The sequence below is a fragment of the Dermacentor andersoni genome, chromosome 5 (assembly GCF_023375885.2).
Source record: "Dermacentor andersoni chromosome 5, qqDerAnde1_hic_scaffold, whole genome shotgun sequence".
In the NCBI taxonomy this organism is placed as follows: Eukaryota; Metazoa; Arthropoda; class Arachnida; order Ixodida; family Ixodidae; genus Dermacentor; species Dermacentor andersoni.
Genome location: NC_092818.1, coordinates 92859932 through 92878790, shown reverse-complemented (window position 1 = coordinate 92878790; position 18859 = coordinate 92859932). Strand labels below are relative to the sequence as shown.

Genomic DNA, 18859 nt, shown 5'->3' with positions numbered 1-18859 from the left:
CCAGTATACGCGCGAATTAAATTCACATACGTGGATGGTTGGCGCAATACTTTGTATCCGCGTATTTTGGAGAACATGGACTGGAGAAGCACTCGATCATGAGCTGAACGGCACATTTGTTATTTTCCTGCGGTGACGACAAGCCGTGAATAGTTCTCACGTTGTCGTCTACGTTGTCTTCCTTCGTTAGTCGTAGCAAGGAATGGAAATGATGCAAACGCACACGTATTCCAGTACACAACAGCACAGCACACTGCAGAGAAACCCCACCCACCACAGCCGATTCATCAAATACGTTTGGTATATATATAACCTCTAAAAGAACACGACAGGGCGTGGCGGTGCTGTGGTGTAATGGTTATGATGCGTGTTTTGAATTGCACAAATGCGAGTGTACGCGGGTTCGAATCCACATGATGTATAGATCATTGTGACTCTTGATAAGTATGTGATTCCCTTAACAATTGTATTCAAATTAGATTGTGTGACTCCTGATTGTGAAATTTGCGAAGATATTTGCAGATTATGTGTTAATTCGCTTTTTTTTCTCCTCAGTGGCGCTCGTGACGCATACGCATAGGCCGCTTCAGAGCAGTCACGCCTCACGGTAGGCAGCAAATAGCCAGGAAAAAATGACTTTAAAATCCTGCATAACTTTGCTCACGCCTATTCTGAAGGCCGCTTGGAATCGGGCCAGTGTCTCTGAGGAGCCGCCTAGGGAACAGTATATCAGCGGCCCTAATTTGATCTGATTTCCTGCCTGCATGCGTGACCAGGACTTGGCTAAGAGGGTATGGGGAAGAGTACTAGCACTCTGTTCTGAAGGAGTACAAGCACTCTGTTTGGGGGAGTAGAAGTACTCGGTCTGGCGGTGTACTATTAACCCTGCGGGGAGAGTATTAGCACTCTGCGGAAGAGTACTAGCACTCCCTGTGGGAAGAGTATTATCACTCTGCGGAAGAGTACTAGCAATCCCTTGCGGTGGAGTAACAAAACTCTGTCAGGAGGAGTTGACCTACTCTCTCTCAAAGAGGGTCGATGTACTCTCGAAAAGAGAGTGAAATATGGGACAAGCAGCTACTCCCTCAAAGAGAGTGCCCGGCACTCCCTTAGTTTTTAGAGTGTATATGCCGCGAAACGGCGGGCCTCCTGCAGTCTTTGTTGACTGCATGCCGCTAGAAAAGCAGTTATGTTTGCGCTGTAGTTGCGGCCATCTGTCCCTTGAGCAATTGATAAATAACTGATGCAATGCACATGACTTTGCAGTAACGTACGTGCGAATCGCGCTGCAGTGCGAGCTCGTGCGCTGCTCGCTTGATGTAACTTTCAATGACAGCGCTCGAACTTCAATGTGCTGTAATCAATACTACCCTGCTGCGCTGCCTCAACGTGCTGGCTTGAGGTCAAGGATGACCACATTCAACTCTCTAACCTGTGCTGCTGGTAGTGGGGTAGTGCAATGTCACCGAATCAGCCCGACCATTTGTGGTCATTTGCACAAACCTGGTCACTTCACCACTTCGCACTGGTCGAATTGGTAATTGTCGCTGTGGCTGGGTCTCGAATCGTGAATTGCCAGCCATGCCTGCTGCTATGTCGGTCTGCTATTTAATAGTGATTATCCGAAGTGAGATGTTGGACTTGACCTGTGAATTATATACTGCATCTCTCATTTTTGCTACTTGATACGTTTTCCTGTCCTAGACAGCAACTAATCCTAGACATAGTCTGTAAATTATGCTATGCATCTCTCTCTTCCCTGCCTGCTGTGTTGCGCATTCCCTTGACATATTCTGTGAATTATGCTATGCATCTCCCACTTTTTGCTGCTTGCTATGTTGTGCATTCCCAACTTTTTGGTGTTGCCACGGTACACTTCTCGCTGCTTTGCTGCTTCATGTGGCACAGCTGCCTATGTAGGGACGTACTAGGCATTTTGTGCTGTAGAAAGCATGAATTCTCATTCTATGCATGCACATGCGTTTGTTCACTGCATATATGCATTTCAGCTTTCGCCTCAGCATGCCATAATCGCAAGCAAATGTACATGCAAGGCTGGCCTAGGCAAATGCAAGCATGCTGCGGCTGTGGTGCTCTGGGTGAATTAGTTCCGGCCGGCATCATGTAAAGTGGTTCCACAAACCTGGGGACGCCCTTCACAAAAGCCGAATATAGATTGTGGCTAATGCTGTGCTGACATTTCTTTCGGGACCCACCTTGCACACACTTTCCGAAAATGGAGCTGCTATGTTTAGCGGTCTGCTACACTCTAACGACTAACGCGGGAACAAGAGTGACACGTGCCATAGAAGCGTTGCAGATTACACTAATTCAGCGCTGGACACTAGCAGTGTTATCAAATCCTAGCGCGAGAAATTTCAAAAGTCCCTTTACTTTTTCACTTCCACTCGTGTATAACAGGTGGCTTGCAGTGGAGTGGGGACTGCAAGCACGTGGCAACAGCCTCCAGACTTGTCACATTGGCTCAGGAGCTTGTGATTTGAGTACACTCGTGCAAGCAGTCACCTCACACATGTAGCTTCTAAGACACTGCTAATCACTTGTGAGATGAAGTAAGTTTGTACAGATCTTGCTTGGCTTTTCTCGCGTTGAAACAATATGTGCTGTGCAGTGAAATGGCCAAGTATTTATACGAATGCATAGGTAAGTGAGAAATGTTTGTGCTATGATAGTTATTGTTTTGCACCACTAAGAGTTGCAGAGATGTGCCCAAGATTTCAAATAAACTTTTTATAAGATGTTCAACTTCACCACGTTCACAGCTGCCACAGTCTGTTGGGTCATGCTTTGCAGCGAGCCAATACATATGCAAGAGCTAGCTCATAAGACATATGCAATGCCTGCAATTTTAAAGTGTAGGCTTTTCCTTTCCTCACTTGCACAATGACACCGGTGTCACCGCACAGACCACCCGACACAATGATAGTCCAACATGCAGCCTCATGTCATGGTAACCTATGTAACAGCCCACTGGCCTGTATGCTCTGATGTCGCACATGTCACTGCAACACGCCATGCAAAGAGCTCTCCACACAGTCAATTCAATTCAAGTTTATTTGCATCTATACATTTACAGATGACAGGAGTACAGACCAAAAGCCATATGAATTCGGCTTGACAGAGTCTGTACCCCCTACAGAAATGGCACTGTGTACAATAACGACAACACAAACATACAATAAAGGATAAACGAGAAAAAAAGTGAACATTAGTGAACATTGTATAACAGAAATGCATGCGGGTAAAAAAATCAACAATAGACTGCTGCAAGAAATGATATTACAGAAAGCGAATAGTATAAAACGATACAAGTAATACAGCCTTGAAATTCACATCTATAAATAATAAGTTATTGACAAGCAGAGAAAATGGTTAAGCATTCATGGCATCAGTGTATACCAGAGCAAAAAAAAAGAAAGGAAAAGGAATCCACAATGAGCCCATTAAAAGGAGAGATACGTGTCTATGGAGTTTCTAATGAGTTTAACGAAGATGGCAGTGCGTGGCGTAACATTTGTTGACCGTAGTTAGTGCGCGCTTTAGGAACGTACCATGTTTCTCTGTGACGTGTGTTATAAATGTTAGAATTCATTGCCCACGAAAAATTTCGTGTTCTGTTTTTCCGCAGTAGTGAAACGCTTGAGTAAAATACTACGATATATGGAGGTGACCGGTTGTAAATTGAGGGCACTGAAAAGAGGCTGCGTATGAGCGTCACACGAAGAATTGGCGATAGCGCGCACTGCTTCCTTCTGCAATAGAAGTTTTGTGATGTTAGACATCGTAGTGTTTCCCTAGACTAAATGACAGTAATTCAGATGGGACAGGAAGAGAGAGTTATAAAGCAGTTTTTTGACGCTCAAGGGAAGAAAAAAATCGAAGTTTCATTAGTATTCCCGCAACACGAGCGATTTTGTTAGCAACTGAGTCTGTATAAAGATTCCAAAGTAAGTTTTCTTGAAATACGACCCCGAGGCATTTAATGGATCGCACAAAGTTGATAATCGAGGAACCCAATTGCAAATGGCCGTCAACGTGGACATTTTTGTTTTTAGTTTGAAAAAGTGCAGCCTTTGTCTTGTTTTTATTTATAGACAGTGAATTCAATGAACTCCATCGATTAAGTTCACTTAAAGCAGCGTTCGCAAGAGCCAACCGGTTGCTTGCACAACCAGATGTAAAGAACAGACTAGTGTCATCAGCGTATATGATGAATCCGGCAGTGGTGTCAATATTCATTATGTAGTTTACGTAAATATTAAATAACAAAGGTCAAAGAAAGCTTCCTTGAGGTACACCAGAATGAATGGGTAAGTTATTGGAAATACAGTTATTTATTGAAATCCTCTGTCACCTGAACTGCAGATAGCTTTTGATTAAGCCAAGGAAGGGGCCCCTGAAACCATAAGTTTCAAGTTTTGTTAGCAGAGTGGTGTGGTTAATTATGTCAAAGGACATTGAAAAATCGACGAAAACGCCTAGTATCACTAAATTTGGCTCAAATGCTTGTAGTATTAGTTCCCTTTGTGTTAGTAGAGCTAACTCTGTCGAGCGACCCTTTCGGAAACCGAACTCACAGTAAGTAATAATATTGTGTTTTTCGCAGAAAGCGGTCATTCTCAGTGTTAATTTTTCTTGGCATTTTGAAAATACAGGCAAAATGGATATTGTTCTGTAGTTAGACAGGTTGTTTTTATCACCGGCTTTGAAGAGTACTGTAACCTTTGCGAGCTGCATGTGCTTGGGAAATATACCGTTTACAAAGCACAGATTATACACATACTCAAGAACTGGGAATATCAGATCTAAAACGTGTTTAACGGGGCGTATTTGCAGGTCATCAATATCGCAGCTTTTACTATTTCGCAGAGCGGAAAATGTGAGATAAATTTCTTCGGCGCTAGTTAGAAGTAAAAAAGCGCTATAACAGTTTCTGGAATTGAGGTACTCTGCGGAGCGTGGATCGTGCAAACTATTTACAAGGGACACAAGATAATTATTAAAAGCGTTTGCTAAATGCGCGCCTGATGAACGTTCCCCGTTAATTATCAATTCTCGTACGCCCTCTGAATGCTGACGTCCAATGTTAAGCACTGTGCTAAAGTTTCTCCACGTGATACCCGTTCGGTTTATACCTTCAGGATTAAACAACCTATGAAGGTAATCTTTCTTGGCTTGTCTAAGAGTAGCAGCTAACTTATTTCGAAATTTCTTCAATTTGGATAGATGGCATGTGTCTCTTGTGTCTAAAGAACGTTTGAAGAGAGCATCTTTTTGTTTGATTAGTTTCAGAAGTGCATTGGTTATAGAAGGTTTTCTAGCTTTTCTAGGCTTCAGTCTTTTAGGATGAAAAGATTCCGAGTAAGCCTTCTTGAAGAGACGCAGAAATGACTCGTACGCGGCATCTACGTCAGACTGATTGTACACCTCGGGCCAACTTATTTTTGATATTTTTGTGTGGCAGTTCTCAAGTGTAGACGGATTAATATCTTGAATAGTCAATGGGGGACAGTGGTTCGGTTCGTTAGCCGAGACGTACGATTCCAGGAGAATAAATACTGGCAAATTATCGCTAATATGAGCGCTGATTACTCCGGAGTTAATAGTTCGAGATTCCATGTTTGTAATAAAAACATGAAGCAAACTTTCACAGTCGTTGCTAATGCGAGTTGGAGCAGTAATTGTGTTACATGCATTAGCTTCTAATAGTCGAGTGAAATCAGTACGTAGCTGTGTTTCGTTCAACATGTTAATTTTTATATCACCGCCCAGGACGAATTCATAACTGCTTTCATTTATCCAGGATAAGAAGTTTTCCATATATGTAAAAAACTTTGCCACGTTTCCGCCTGGAGGGCGACATAAAACAGATAATATGCTTTTGTTATCAATGACGGTCAAAATTTCAAAGTCCGGCGTGACCGCCGTAAAGTCGTCGATTTTATCACACTGAAAACTTTCTCTGGCCATGAAAAGTACTCCTCCCCCGTTACTGACTGAGCGATTTGTTGTCTGAGTCTTGTGTAACCCGGGATCTGTATTACTTCGTGTTCGTGTCGGTACCATGTTTCACAGAGCATAATAACATCAAATGGAAAGCCAAAACATGAAAGCAAGGCACACAGCTCATTAGACTTATTGCGCGCTAACTGAGTCTTTAACAGTAAGAAAGATGTGCACGGCTTCTTATGATAAATTTTAGTCACATATGCAGGGTTCAGTGATTTACTAGCCATCGATGTGAGTGGCGGTTGAAAAAGTGCTCGGATTCCTGGATCCTCATTTCATCTTATCGATGTCCGCAACGCAAGATATGCGCAGTACATTCGAAGTGTCTGTTTTGCGCGCGAAAATTTTGCCGCCCTTTGTCCACGCGTACTTCCATGTTTTTTTCTTCTTTCGCTCAACAACTTGTCCAAGAAGTTTCTTCAAGGCGGAGCAAAGGTGTTCATTAATAAATACCGGACGAGAACTGGAACCATCAGCACTCTGGTAACCAAAATCAGAAGTTAAAATTCGATTCTTCCTGGCCTTTTCAATCACCGCTTCCCGTTTCGCACGAGAGCGGAACTGCACGACAATGTTAGGACATCCTTTGTTTTTCCTTGGCACACGATGGCATATGTCTACATCGGAATCAGAAATGGGTTCACTTATAGCGTCGCTTAGTTTGCTCAGGATTGAAGACAGGTTCTCGTCGTTGCTTACCGGAACACCTTTAATCTCAATGTTCCGATTCCTCGAGTACTGTTCTTGGTTTGTCACCCGGTCTTCAAGGTCAGATAGTTGTTGTTTCAGTCCTTCGCATTCCTGCGATAGTGCGGCATTTTCTTTCTTTAGCACTGAGTTTTCCTTTTTCGATTTTGCACTGCGCTCAGCCATAGCATCAAACTGTTCACTAAAGAAATCTACGGATTTTTCCAGGTCTTTATATTCTTTTCGAAGTTCTTTCTCTAGTGCACAGCGCATATCTCGCATTTCTTGTTTAAAATCTTTCAACAGCTTTGTCACGTAAGAAGGCATTTCAAATTAGCAGTTCAGCAAACACTTGTACAAGAGCTTGGCAGCAGCGGCAGGGAAAAATAAAAAAATAAAATAAAATAAGAATTGGCTACAAATGATTGCACAAACCTGTGTATCAAATGCGCAGATTTAGTGGACCGGTCGGCACAGCCGCTGCTGCCAAGTGAGGATCAGCGGTGAGGCACAGTTCCTATTGTAGTCGGCGCCTCTTTCAGGCAGCCAATCCTGGTTCACGGCTCGCTGACGTCACACTGGAGACCACGGCAGTTTATAGATGAGCGGCGAAACGTGCGATAGTCGAAGAGATGCGGCACGTGCAACGGTGATCCGCCGAAGATGCAGACCCAAAGCCACCGGGAAAGGCGGTGGTGTCCTGTGTATAAAATGCGCAGATTTAGTTGACCGGTCGGCACAGCCGCTGCTGTCAAGTTTGACATCACATGCGCCCTTTAGTGACGAATACAAATACTGATGAGTTAACTATATTACCATCTCCACTGTCACCTGCCACTAAATCTACTCAGAGGTGACTATTATTTGAGAGCAGCTCTACAACTATAGGCGGATACAACTTTAGAAAAAAGGGGCCGTTTACTCCTCCGATGCGGAGGCACACGAGCATCCACCAATGGGCGCGCACTCTGGACTAACGTCATGAGCCGGACGGTCGGTGACCCCGCCGACGGAGAAGATGGCCGCCCGCGCTTCGAACTGGGTGAGGTTGCGTCAGCTGTGTGCTTCAGCCCCTCGTAAGAGTGAATTCCAGAACTGTTTGTTACGGTCTCTCATGCCGAAAATATTACTGCGAGCTTACGATGCGGTTTTGTGCCGCGTGCGTTTATTCTGAGCCGTTATCCGGCGAAGGAACATTGCAGCGGGCATCGCTGGCGCTGCGCTAAGCTTTGCCTGAAAACAGGATCCCGTGGCGACGCCACGAACACACATCCTGCGTGTTTGTTACATGTCGTTTTATTTCGCTCCCGAGTGAAGTTACGACGAGAAAAGTTTTCCAAGGAATGGTGCATACTGTTAGCTGCGGGTGTGTTCATGTACTGTGTCGCTGCGTTTTTCGTCGGACGGGGTGAATAGAGCAAAATCATTCAAAGGAGAAATCGGAAAAGCGTGCGCGCATAAAACAAACCTACGAGTGTCTCAACAGAAAATATTTGCAGAAGAAGCCTTCAATGCAAAGATTTGTCGCCGTCAACTTAGCGTGAACGATCATTTCCAGCAGTGAGATAGCCAAGCGTCTAGCGACGGTGTTCGAGCGTTGTGTAGCACCGTCGATTGATTGCAGTCCACCAGTGCTCACTGCACGCGCAAGCTGTAGAATGCGTGCTGTGAAATTGTGAAAACACAAAACCAAAGAAATAAAAATTTCATGTTATTGAAAACCAAGAGTACTTATTTAAAACGATGAATGAAGCATTTTTTTACCTAGCTGCCTCGATCGTATCCTCGCCCCAGGTTTGTATTGGTTGCAATTAATGCATTGTTTTATATAAGTACTTTTTCAATAGCAATTGATTCATTTTAAGCTTGGAAAACGGGTAGTAGATACGCCGTGTACATGTGAACAAGCGCAAAAGCCTTGCAGAGATGCTCTTTCTACTTTTGTCACTTGCAATGAAGCAAAGAGCAGACGACGGGCAGCGTTGTAGAAGGCACGGGGTTATTTTCCTGCCGCTATCCGGCATGTGCTGTAGCACATGACAGCTATACTAAACCAGTCATCAAAATACAAAAGTCTTTATTTAAACCGAGAATTACGCGCTTCAGGAGCACGATTTTTCGAGCGGGACTATTTTAGTCGCTGAGGCAACCGGCTGCCGCGCTTCGGTCATCTGGGCGGGGCCTCCCCATTTTTCTAAATTTGTATCCGACTATAGATGCATGATTATTTTTTTAAACCCATCGAAAGATATAAAGATACGAGATGCAATCTGTCAAGAGCGCTATGGTAGCCCAGGCTGTCTCTCAACCGCCACCCCCTCACACTCCTAAAACTTACTTCCCCATAAGTAAACATCTCCCATTGAGTCAGCACTTGATAAAACTTTGATGTTACAGAGTTAGAACAGTCCTGCTAGTTTTTTTTTCTTTTTGATATGATGACCTTGGGCCAGGACAAGTGTTAAAACAAAGTTGATGTGGTGCTGTGCGCTAATGTGCTATACCTGCACGCATGCACACAGCTTATTTATTTATCCACCATAATACCCGTAGTGCCATTGTCTGGCATTATAGTGGGGAGGTAGAAAAAAAAATTTCCAGAATACTACCGCAAGTGAAGAAAAAAATAACATTACGGCAGTAATAACACCATACATGTACACATATATATCATGGCAAGAAAAGAATATGCATCCTTATGGATAATGTGGACGCTATCTCTTAGGCATCTTTTTACATTTTGAAGACCTTGGGACAGAATCCTTGTTGCAGTGGGTACATTCTAATGCAAACGAATTGCAAGAAAACCCGTCTGTGGTTTAATATCAGCGCAGATTGAGGAACCACAGATGATCAAAATCTATCCACAGCCCACCACGACCGCGTCTTTCACAGCATGTGAGCAGCTTGTATGCCTCATACATGGACGCATCCAGGGAAACAGACCACACCTAGGGAACTCCAATATAAAGGGCACATTCTTGTCATTGTGCTTATGTCATTGCAATTATGTGTGGTTGAAGATTTGCCAAAACACAGCACATACGGAAAACCTCCTTCATAGAAGAGATAAGTGAAATTGGGATGTCATGTTTCAGGATGTCGTACTGCTTAATTTTTTTAATCACCCTTTCAACATGAACGCGCACAGATGCAATGCTGTAAATTCACCCCATTTCTTCAGGAGAAAATGGGACGCTACGTCCAGCTGAAAAGAGCGGCATGATCATGAGTACTCATTTGTGAGCAAGCTCTGTACGGATACCAGGGAAACCTTTGTCAGCCAAGATCATGTCACCTTGTTCAACGATGTGAAGAAAACCAGAATCAAGAGTGGTTTGTGTATCAGAGCACCGTCTGCCGAAAGGCTCAGATGCAAAAACAATCATATTATTTGGGATAATTCCAACTAAAAATTTTAGTGTGTAGTAACTCTTGTATGAAGAAAACAGCAGGTGCTGCTGCCTGATTTCGGATGGTGTTTCGGTTTTAACTTCAGTGCAGTCAATGATCAAAGTGCACTCTGGATAATTTTTCTTGAAGCATTCAGGGTGTGAAAGATTTATATCTTCAATAGGGGGCTTATAAATCCAATATTTTGTTACTTCTGTCATGAGAATAAAATTAATGAGTTGTTCTTTCCCTGACAGCTGGCAAAAGACTAAGCACTAAAGAAAACGCCTTGCTGTCCACCCCACACAAACTTCGTAGTGCATCAGGGGCATTTACAATGCTTTCATATCCAACAAAGTAGCAAGCCCTCGTGTGCGGTCCAACCACACGTGGAACCATCCCACCAGTCATCAGTTTGGGCTGGTGTTTCAAGTCGCAAGGTACCTGCAGAAGTCAAATCCTCTTTTAGAGGTCTGGGGCAGCCTTCATCATTGCGAGTTGATGCTGGGGGAAAGCCACCATGTATGTCTGCTCTTTTCTGGTCAGCAAGAGATCGAGTTTAGTCGGAACACTCTGCAGGCTTCTGTTGCCCAGCGTTGGTTGATGGCTGCATGGTAAGTAAAAGGTGCGTAAATGTAAAGACATCGATAGCTACAAATTTGTAATGTGAAGGAAGTGATAATCTTCAGAAACGCAATAATTATACACCGCAAAGGCGAGTAGTTCTGCCGAGAAAAATTTTCAGCTTACATTTTCGCTTCTCGCCTCAAAGGTTTCCTCAGATGCAGCTTGCATGTCTGGAACGTTGCTCCCAGCAGCGCAGGAACTCGGCTTCAGGCCCCGCTCGCCGTCGAAGGGCAGAAAGCGCTCCAGATCACGTGACTTGCAGGTGTGCTTCGAAGGAGGAGGGCAGACACCTGGCGACAAGGTGACATCTGGAACAGCCTGGGCCGACAAAGTGAAAGGTACTGTGAGGGCTGCGGAGAGCGGTGCGGGGCGGCCGGTCGGAGATAATGATGCCAGGATATAACAGCTAATTAAAGAGGTAACATATCTGAAAAAGGCAAATGAAGAACTTACTAAGCAAGTTGTAGAACATCGCAAGAACTCGCAGACTAACTCCACAAAGGTAGTAATTGCCAAACCAGTGAATAATGACAACAGCCAGGAAGAAGAAAACACACCAGCTCCAAAGAAGCGGGCAATAAGCCCAGTAGAAACGACAGTGTGCTCTGCTTTGAAAGAGATCAAGGAGGCGATTAAACAACTTAGGGATGCCAAAGATAAAACTACCTTCAAGGTTGATAAATTATGGAAATGGAGACTGACGACTGAAAAGAGGCTTACCAAAGTAGAAGCGCAAGGCGAGGACGACGAATACCTACCCTCAGAAGCAGAAAGCGTCAGATCGCTCCCTGGCGCGTCGGGGGGTTCTACGAAGCGTTCTCTGGCGGATAGCAATAAGGCGGGTTCTATAAGCAATGGCTAGCAGGGGAGCTTTACCGTGTGACAATGGAATTGCCGAGGATTTTATCACAAGAAGAAGCACCTCTCATGCAGTTACTAAAAGCATCTGCAGATAAACCGAAAATAATTATGCTGCAGGAAACCTTGGCGGATGAAATCAGGCTATCCGGATCCAAAGCGACATGCAGGGGCAAAGGGCCGGGTAGGGGGATAGCCACGCTCGTAGATAAGAAAATACCATACATAGAACATGATTTGCGTCTTGGACTAAACAAATTAGAATACTTACTGCTGGAAATCATTTTGAAAAGGGATAGAAGCAAACCGCAAAGCCTCTTTTGTCTCTATGTTTATAGCAGCCGTAGCGACGTGAAACAGTTTCAGGGCACTTCTGAATAAGACTATGGCTGTTGCTAAGCACACCCCACTCATTATTGGAGGGGATTTCAACGCCCCACATGAAACCTGGGGATATCGCTGGAATACTAAGAAAGGGGATGGACTCTGGCACCTAGCTACATATATTAATCTCTCCCTCATCACTGACCCAGCTTATCCCACTAGGTGTGGTACATCTACATGCAGCGACTCCACCCCAGACCTTACTTTTGTAGCAAAGTTAGTGAACGCTTCCTAGAATAACTCCAATATTGAACAGGGTAGTGATCAATACATATTACAAATACTATTGGAAACACCCAGTAATTAGATAAACCACTTTAACTACATTGACTGGGATCTTTTTCGCAAAGCAAGGAAAAGCAGAGCAGAGACAGGGCAAAAGAAAACACTCTAAACTTGGACCACTCAGCTCAGGGAAGATGTAAAGGCGGCAACGAAGGATATTACCACAGAGGAATATATCGAAATCATGGACAGTAGGCTGGCGCACTTGATTGAAGCCAAACAGTCTATATTAAAAAGATGGAAAACGCAGAGTCTGAACAGGAGACTCAGGAAGCGCATAGCATTGTTGAATAGGGAGATTGAAGAACACTCCAGAAATTTACAGAAACAACAATGGGATGAGCTTTGTAATTCCATAGATGGTCGAATCAAACGAGGGGGAAATTGGAACATACTTAGACATTTGCTTCATGAGAACGACACAAAATCTAATAGGAGAACACCAGTAGCACAGCTCGTCCATCGTGAGAGTCAGGACACAACGGAGGAGGTCATTCTGGATCGTCTCGCAGCTAAATATTTACCATTTAAGGATAGCAATGACAGTACAGACCAGCCTGAATATACAGGGGAAGACTATGAGCCTATGGATCAATGCTTTACAGAAAGCGAAGTTCGCGCAGCCCTGTACGACCTCAACAGTAGATCCGCTGCCGGTCCAGATGGCATTTCCAATAGGCTGTTGACAAAGTATTTGAACGAACTCTGGAAAAACGGTGATTACCCGAAGGAATGGAGAATTGCTAACACAATTCTTATTTCCAAACCAGGCAAGCAACTCAATCTAGATAACCTAAGACCCATATCGTTAACATCATGTCTGGGCAAAACCATGGAACAAGTCATAATCAATAGACTGATAAGTATGTAGAGAACAGAAATGTTCTTCCGCATAATCTGATCGGTTTCCCTCCTGGACTTTCGACTCAATATGCAATGCTTTTAATCCAACATCACCTTATTCTTGCTAGCGCGCTACATGCGAGAGCTCTATAGACCTAGATGTAGAAAAGGTCTTTCATCGCATCAAACACAGGGCCATATTGGATATCCTCTCGGAGATGGGATTGGGTAAGCGATTGCACAATATAGTCAAAGCATTTCTCGGTTGCCGTTCTGCTTGTCTCAGGTTAGGCGAACTCCAATCGACAACCCTGGAACTTGGGAACCGTACGTGGACACCACAAGGGTCTGTCCTATCTCCTATGTTATTTAATTTGGCAATGTCAAAAGTGGCTCGAGGTCTCGCGCAGATTGAGGGTATCCACTTTGCAATATATGCAGATGATGTAACAATCTGGAGTGCCGAAGGTAATATAGGACAAACAGAGACCAAACTACAGGAAAGCATTTATGTGGTGGAAACAATACTTGAAGGTATAGGACTGAACTGCTCTGCTAAATAATCAGAACTGTTGGTACTACGGAGCAGTAAGCGTGGGCGCAAGCCGAACGGATATATCCCAGAGGAAGAACCCCCGCATTGACATATACGCCAAGAATGGCGAACCAATCAGGCAGGTGGAGACTATTAGGGTGCTAGGACTCCTCTTGCAAGTGAATGGATCTAATTGCAGGATGATACAACATATCTCTAACAAGTCATAGGAAGTCATTAGGCTTCTGCGTAGAATTACCAACAAGCATAAGGGGCTAGGAGAAGACAGTGCCATAAGATTTGTATAAGTATTCGCTTTTTGCTACTTCTCATACGTGGCAGGCATGCTACAATGGACACAGGCTGATAAGAACAAGCTAAACGCTTTAATCAGACAACTTATAAAGACTGCACTAGGACTTCCCATCAGCACGGCCAATGATAGCTTGTTGCGCCTAGGGCTGCATAACACACTAGAAGAGATAGCTGAGGCTCAACAGGTTGCCCACCAGGACAGACTAATGGGGACACGACCCGGAAGGGCGCTAGTTGAAGAAATAGGCGTAGAAATTAACATCCACACTAACAAACGATAATTATTAGCAGAATTGCAAGCTGGACTACGAGAAACAATTAAGGCGACCCCGTTCCCTAAGAACATACACCCGACACATAACCTCGAGAGACGGAAGGCAAGGGCCAAGGCACTCCTTCAAGACATAGTTCAACATAGGTAGCAGGCGGTGTTCGTTGACGCTTTCTGAGTTAAAGATAAGGATGCGTATACCTCCGTTGTTGTAGACCCTCGAGGTAACATACGGGATGTAATCACCGTCTATACCAAGGACCCAACAGTAGTAGAAGAAGTAGCAATCGCCTTAGCCATCCGGGCTAATCGGTGGGCTCATATTTACAGCGACACTAGAACAGCCATACGCAACTTTATTAACGAATATGTGACACGGATAGCAACAAGGTCACTATAGAAGGTCAACAGTGAGAGGATCGAAATCCGCTGGTTTCCTGCAGATCTTGGGGTGGTGGATGGAACTCGGAGAAACCTTAATGAGGAGGCAAATGAAGCAGCACGAGGACTTTCTAGCCGTGCTCTTCAAGACCGAGCAACTCACACTTCACCCGGCGAACACAAGGATCGATTATTAACATATAGAACGAAATCACGAAGCACTATTATTTAAGGAGAAGGGAATACCCATTCCCACACGGTAAGCTTTACAGAGCCCAAGCAGTCACGTTATGTTTGCTGCAGACAAGGACATATTTATTACATTATATTAACAGGATCTATACGGAGAGGCAAACTCAAACCAATTGTAATAAGTGCAATTACATCATTACTCTTGACCACATGCTTTGGCAGTGCCCCGCGGTCTTCACAGACTGTGACAAGGAACAAGAATGGTGGCGGAAAATGCTGCACATTTAATCACTCTGACCAATCTCGGGCAGTCCAGAAGGCCTGCGATGTGGCTGAAGAGCTCGGCCTAACAGTCGCAACGTGGGAGCGGCCCGCATCAACCTAGGGTTGACCTTCAGGACCCAATAAAGTTCTTCATACAATACCATGGACTTTCCAGTGGCTCTCGTTTAACCTTTGAGGATCACATTTTGTAAGGAAATACGTGTCCCCAGTTTAGGCGTTATATATATTTTAGGGGTGTGCAAATACTCGAAACATTCAAAAATTGAATTCAATAGTGTCCTATTTGATTCAGACTTCATATCGCATTGTCACTATTCGTAAATGGAGCTTTTAAAAATTTTTTTTCGAATATCTCAAACACCAATGAAACACAATATTTGTGCAAAAGTACGGTAATTTTCACCTCCAAGGACATAGTATAGACAAAAAATGTGGGCAGTTGTGTAGTAGAGCAGCCTACGTCACTTAGGTAGCTGTAATTTAGAGGCTGTACAGCAATCATTTACGCTTACTAAAGAGTCCTGCGCATGTAAAGATACTACTTGTTTGCTTCTCTATTTGTACTTTTAATAAACAGCTCTTCACGGCATAGTATGCATGACAGGAACTTGCTAACATTAAGAATACTAGGATGTGAACATCTTACATTATTTTTGATATCAGCTGTTCATTACTAAAAAGCTCTCCAATAATCGATTTGTATTCAGTTTGGTCTCAAAAATCACCATTTCCACATCCCCATTTTTTGCAGATGTAAGTTCGGAGTGACTTTCGGAGAAAATGGCTGAATAATGTTTTTAAGTAACAATAAAGCGACAAAATGTTTTAGTATTTGCAGGTTTACGCATGGTTTATTCTTCTATGCAGGATAAAGTAGCATAATTTTTTTAATCTAGTTGAACTTGCAAAGCTTTTTATAGTAAACTAGGTGAAAAGGCAATACCCATAAAGAGATGCAATGACAGCCACGAAGGAGCTAAGAGAAAAATCACTTTTCAAGAAAGCCAAGGGGCGACACCGCAGTAAGAATATTTTCTAGAAATCCTAGAAGTTTGCAGCGCCTCTAGTGTAATGCTAGGCGATGCTTTGTTCTGAAAAGGTGCACTTTTTCGAGTGTTTCGTTGCCGCCACAGATGTACATACATACAGTGAACCTCAAAGGGTTAAAGAAGCCAGATGACTCGCATATGGTTATCAGAAGACTGAGCATTTCTTCGTATGTGTCACATTCTACATTTGTCAGTGTAACCAGCTTGGTAGACAACTACAAAGAATCCTCATTCCTCAGTCCTCAGTCCAAGAATCCTCAGTCCGAAAACGCTTCACTATAAGTAGTATTTAAATTAGGGAGTCCTTATAAAGCCATCTTAAGGCGAGAAGTGCACTCCAGTTGCATGTTAACTGGTACAACGCAACTTCAAATGAAGCCGCACTCAATTTAGTGGCATGACACTATTGTATTTGGAGCATGGAGAAGCACAATGAAGTGCTGCACATTTTAATTATGAAAGTTACAACAAATAATTTTAGTTGACAATAGTGCCCCTTAAGGTTTCTTGATGAACGATATGAGGTATTTTTTTACTATTTCATGTCTAAGCACGCAAAGTTAACATTTTGGACATAGATGATATTCAGAAAGTTATTTTGCTACAGTGTGTTGTTCCTCTTTGCCCTTTTCTGCATTTGACACTTAGTGGCGTCCTGTGCTAAATTCATCAAATTTAAGTGCTTGTATTGAAGTTGTATCTGCGAAAAGTTGGAATAAAGCAAAACAAATACATAAATCAATGTTACTATAACGAGGGCATACTGTATGCCACACTCCTTCATGTGGAACTTCGTTGTTAAAAATTCTGGCTTTCGTTGTTTTTGCAGGCTTCACTCATCGCAAATTTCCTAGTACCAACATGCCTCGTTTAAAGAACACCCTGGCCTCGCCTCTCGCATGGGACCTAAATCCTCCGAAGAGCCCAAGTTGGACACCTCATACCTGAAACAGGTGCTGTGTTTTCGTAGCTCTCCACATATTTATGTTATATGTGTTACGTTAGTCTACTGAAGAGCCCAATTCGAATTTCTCAAACGAGCGTACATATGTTGTGCCTTTGTAAGCCTTCTCATTTTTATTGCAATCTTATTTATGTTGATTATGTTGGTCTCCTGAGAAGCCCACAATGGATGGCTCAGTTCAGCTAACAAGTGTTGTGCTTTGTGATTATTCACTACATAGTTACTTTATTTTTTCGTATAGTTTCCTTACTATTTTATTTTTTAAGTATCTGTAGTAGTTTTATGTCAAACCACGCAGTTTTCTTAAGAACTGTTCGATTATAGTGCACCATTTCAATTTGGCTTGATATGCAAAGTAGGTAGAATGAAACATTTTTGAAATTTTAGTTATATACATGCACCTGGGTCATTCCAGATCGTATCAAAGCAACCAGTGTTTTTTTACAGTCACAGATATAGTTGAGAAAATTTTGATGTGTTTGTCGAAGTTCCACTCTTTCTCCCCATTTTTTTTTCTACGCACAAATTTTCCTCTATTTTGGAAAAAAATTGATTGGTCTTGACCAGCTGAGCTAGAAGGCACTAATAAACGTTTCTTTTCAAAGAGAAATTGTATGACTCAGATATTCAGATGGTGTTCATGTCAAGATGATGAAGTGGTGTGACTGCGAAGTTGCAAAGTTTAAATTTTTTTCTCAGAACGCAGGGAAATCCACAGGGCACGAAATAAATATAGAATGGCAGCCTTGTTGACATAGTATGTCTGCAAAATATTTGAGGCCTTGGAGGATCAGTCGATCGCCTAAAAAAACTGTACAATTAAAGTTTTTTGCAAAAAGCTTCGTGTCCAAGGTAAAAAAAAATTGAGTTGGTGGTCAGCGTAAAAGTACGTGATACATCATTACATAACCCTACGTGTCTGCTATGCACGTCAAGTTACAAAAGGTATTGTTTAAATGCGAAAAATTATTTTGTTTGAAGTTTCGTTTATGGATCACGCATACGGCATAAATATATGAAGGCTTGTCGTCTAGCAAAGAGATATTGCTAATAAAATAAGCCACAGAAGCTAGTCGACAATCTGTGACTGCCTTTTTTTTATCAATACAAAGCAAGCGAAGTCAAGTGCCACGATCCTGACTCGTGTTCTTTAACATGAAAGCAAAAAGTGGTTGCCAACCACGTCTGACCATATCAGACTGAACACGGCACATACGACTTTCATAGCCGAACAAGTTCAGGCTGTCAAACAGCGGTAACGTGCAGCACCACAAGAATTCGTTCATGCTCGTGTAGGCTTTCACTTGCAATTATGAAGGTGTTTTCTACTTGCATCGTCATATGACAGTCTTTGGGTTGCAGGGAGCAGAGCACAAAGCACTCTTTCTGAATTTACTGGCTACATAAGAGCAAATATTTTTGTAAATTGCATGAAACATATCTTTAAACACTGCAGGACTGACGAAGTACACATGTATTAATATTTTATGTGCAATGGCTTTATGGTTTACCCGGCCCACATACAGTGGAAGCCTCGTTAAGTTAGAGCTTGCATCTCTTGGCAATAAAACGTAGACCGCAACACCGCTTCTCTGTGATCTGTTCTCTGTCATCTGAGACAAAGCCAGCTTTGTCGTCTGCATTGCCGGCCAGCAAATATGTGCGCACGTCTGAGAAAAGCCGGTGCTGACTCGAAAATTCAAACAAGAATTTTTTACAAATAAAAATATAACCTGCTTTAACTATTCTAGAGATATCTA

General features: G+C 43.0%; 1 long non-coding RNA gene across 1 annotated transcript; it reads right to left on the bottom strand.

Annotated features, from left to right (window-relative positions):
* Window positions 1-6071: 6071 nt before the first annotated feature.
* LOC129385032 (uncharacterized) lies at window positions 6072-10941 on the bottom strand. Its single transcript, XR_008612562.2, has 3 exons — window positions 10861-10941; window positions 10555-10717; window positions 6072-7417 (listed from the first exon to the last, which is right to left on the bottom strand). It is a non-coding gene; the product is annotated as an uncharacterized lncRNA (long non-coding RNA).
* Window positions 10942-18859: the final 7918 nt, after the last annotated feature.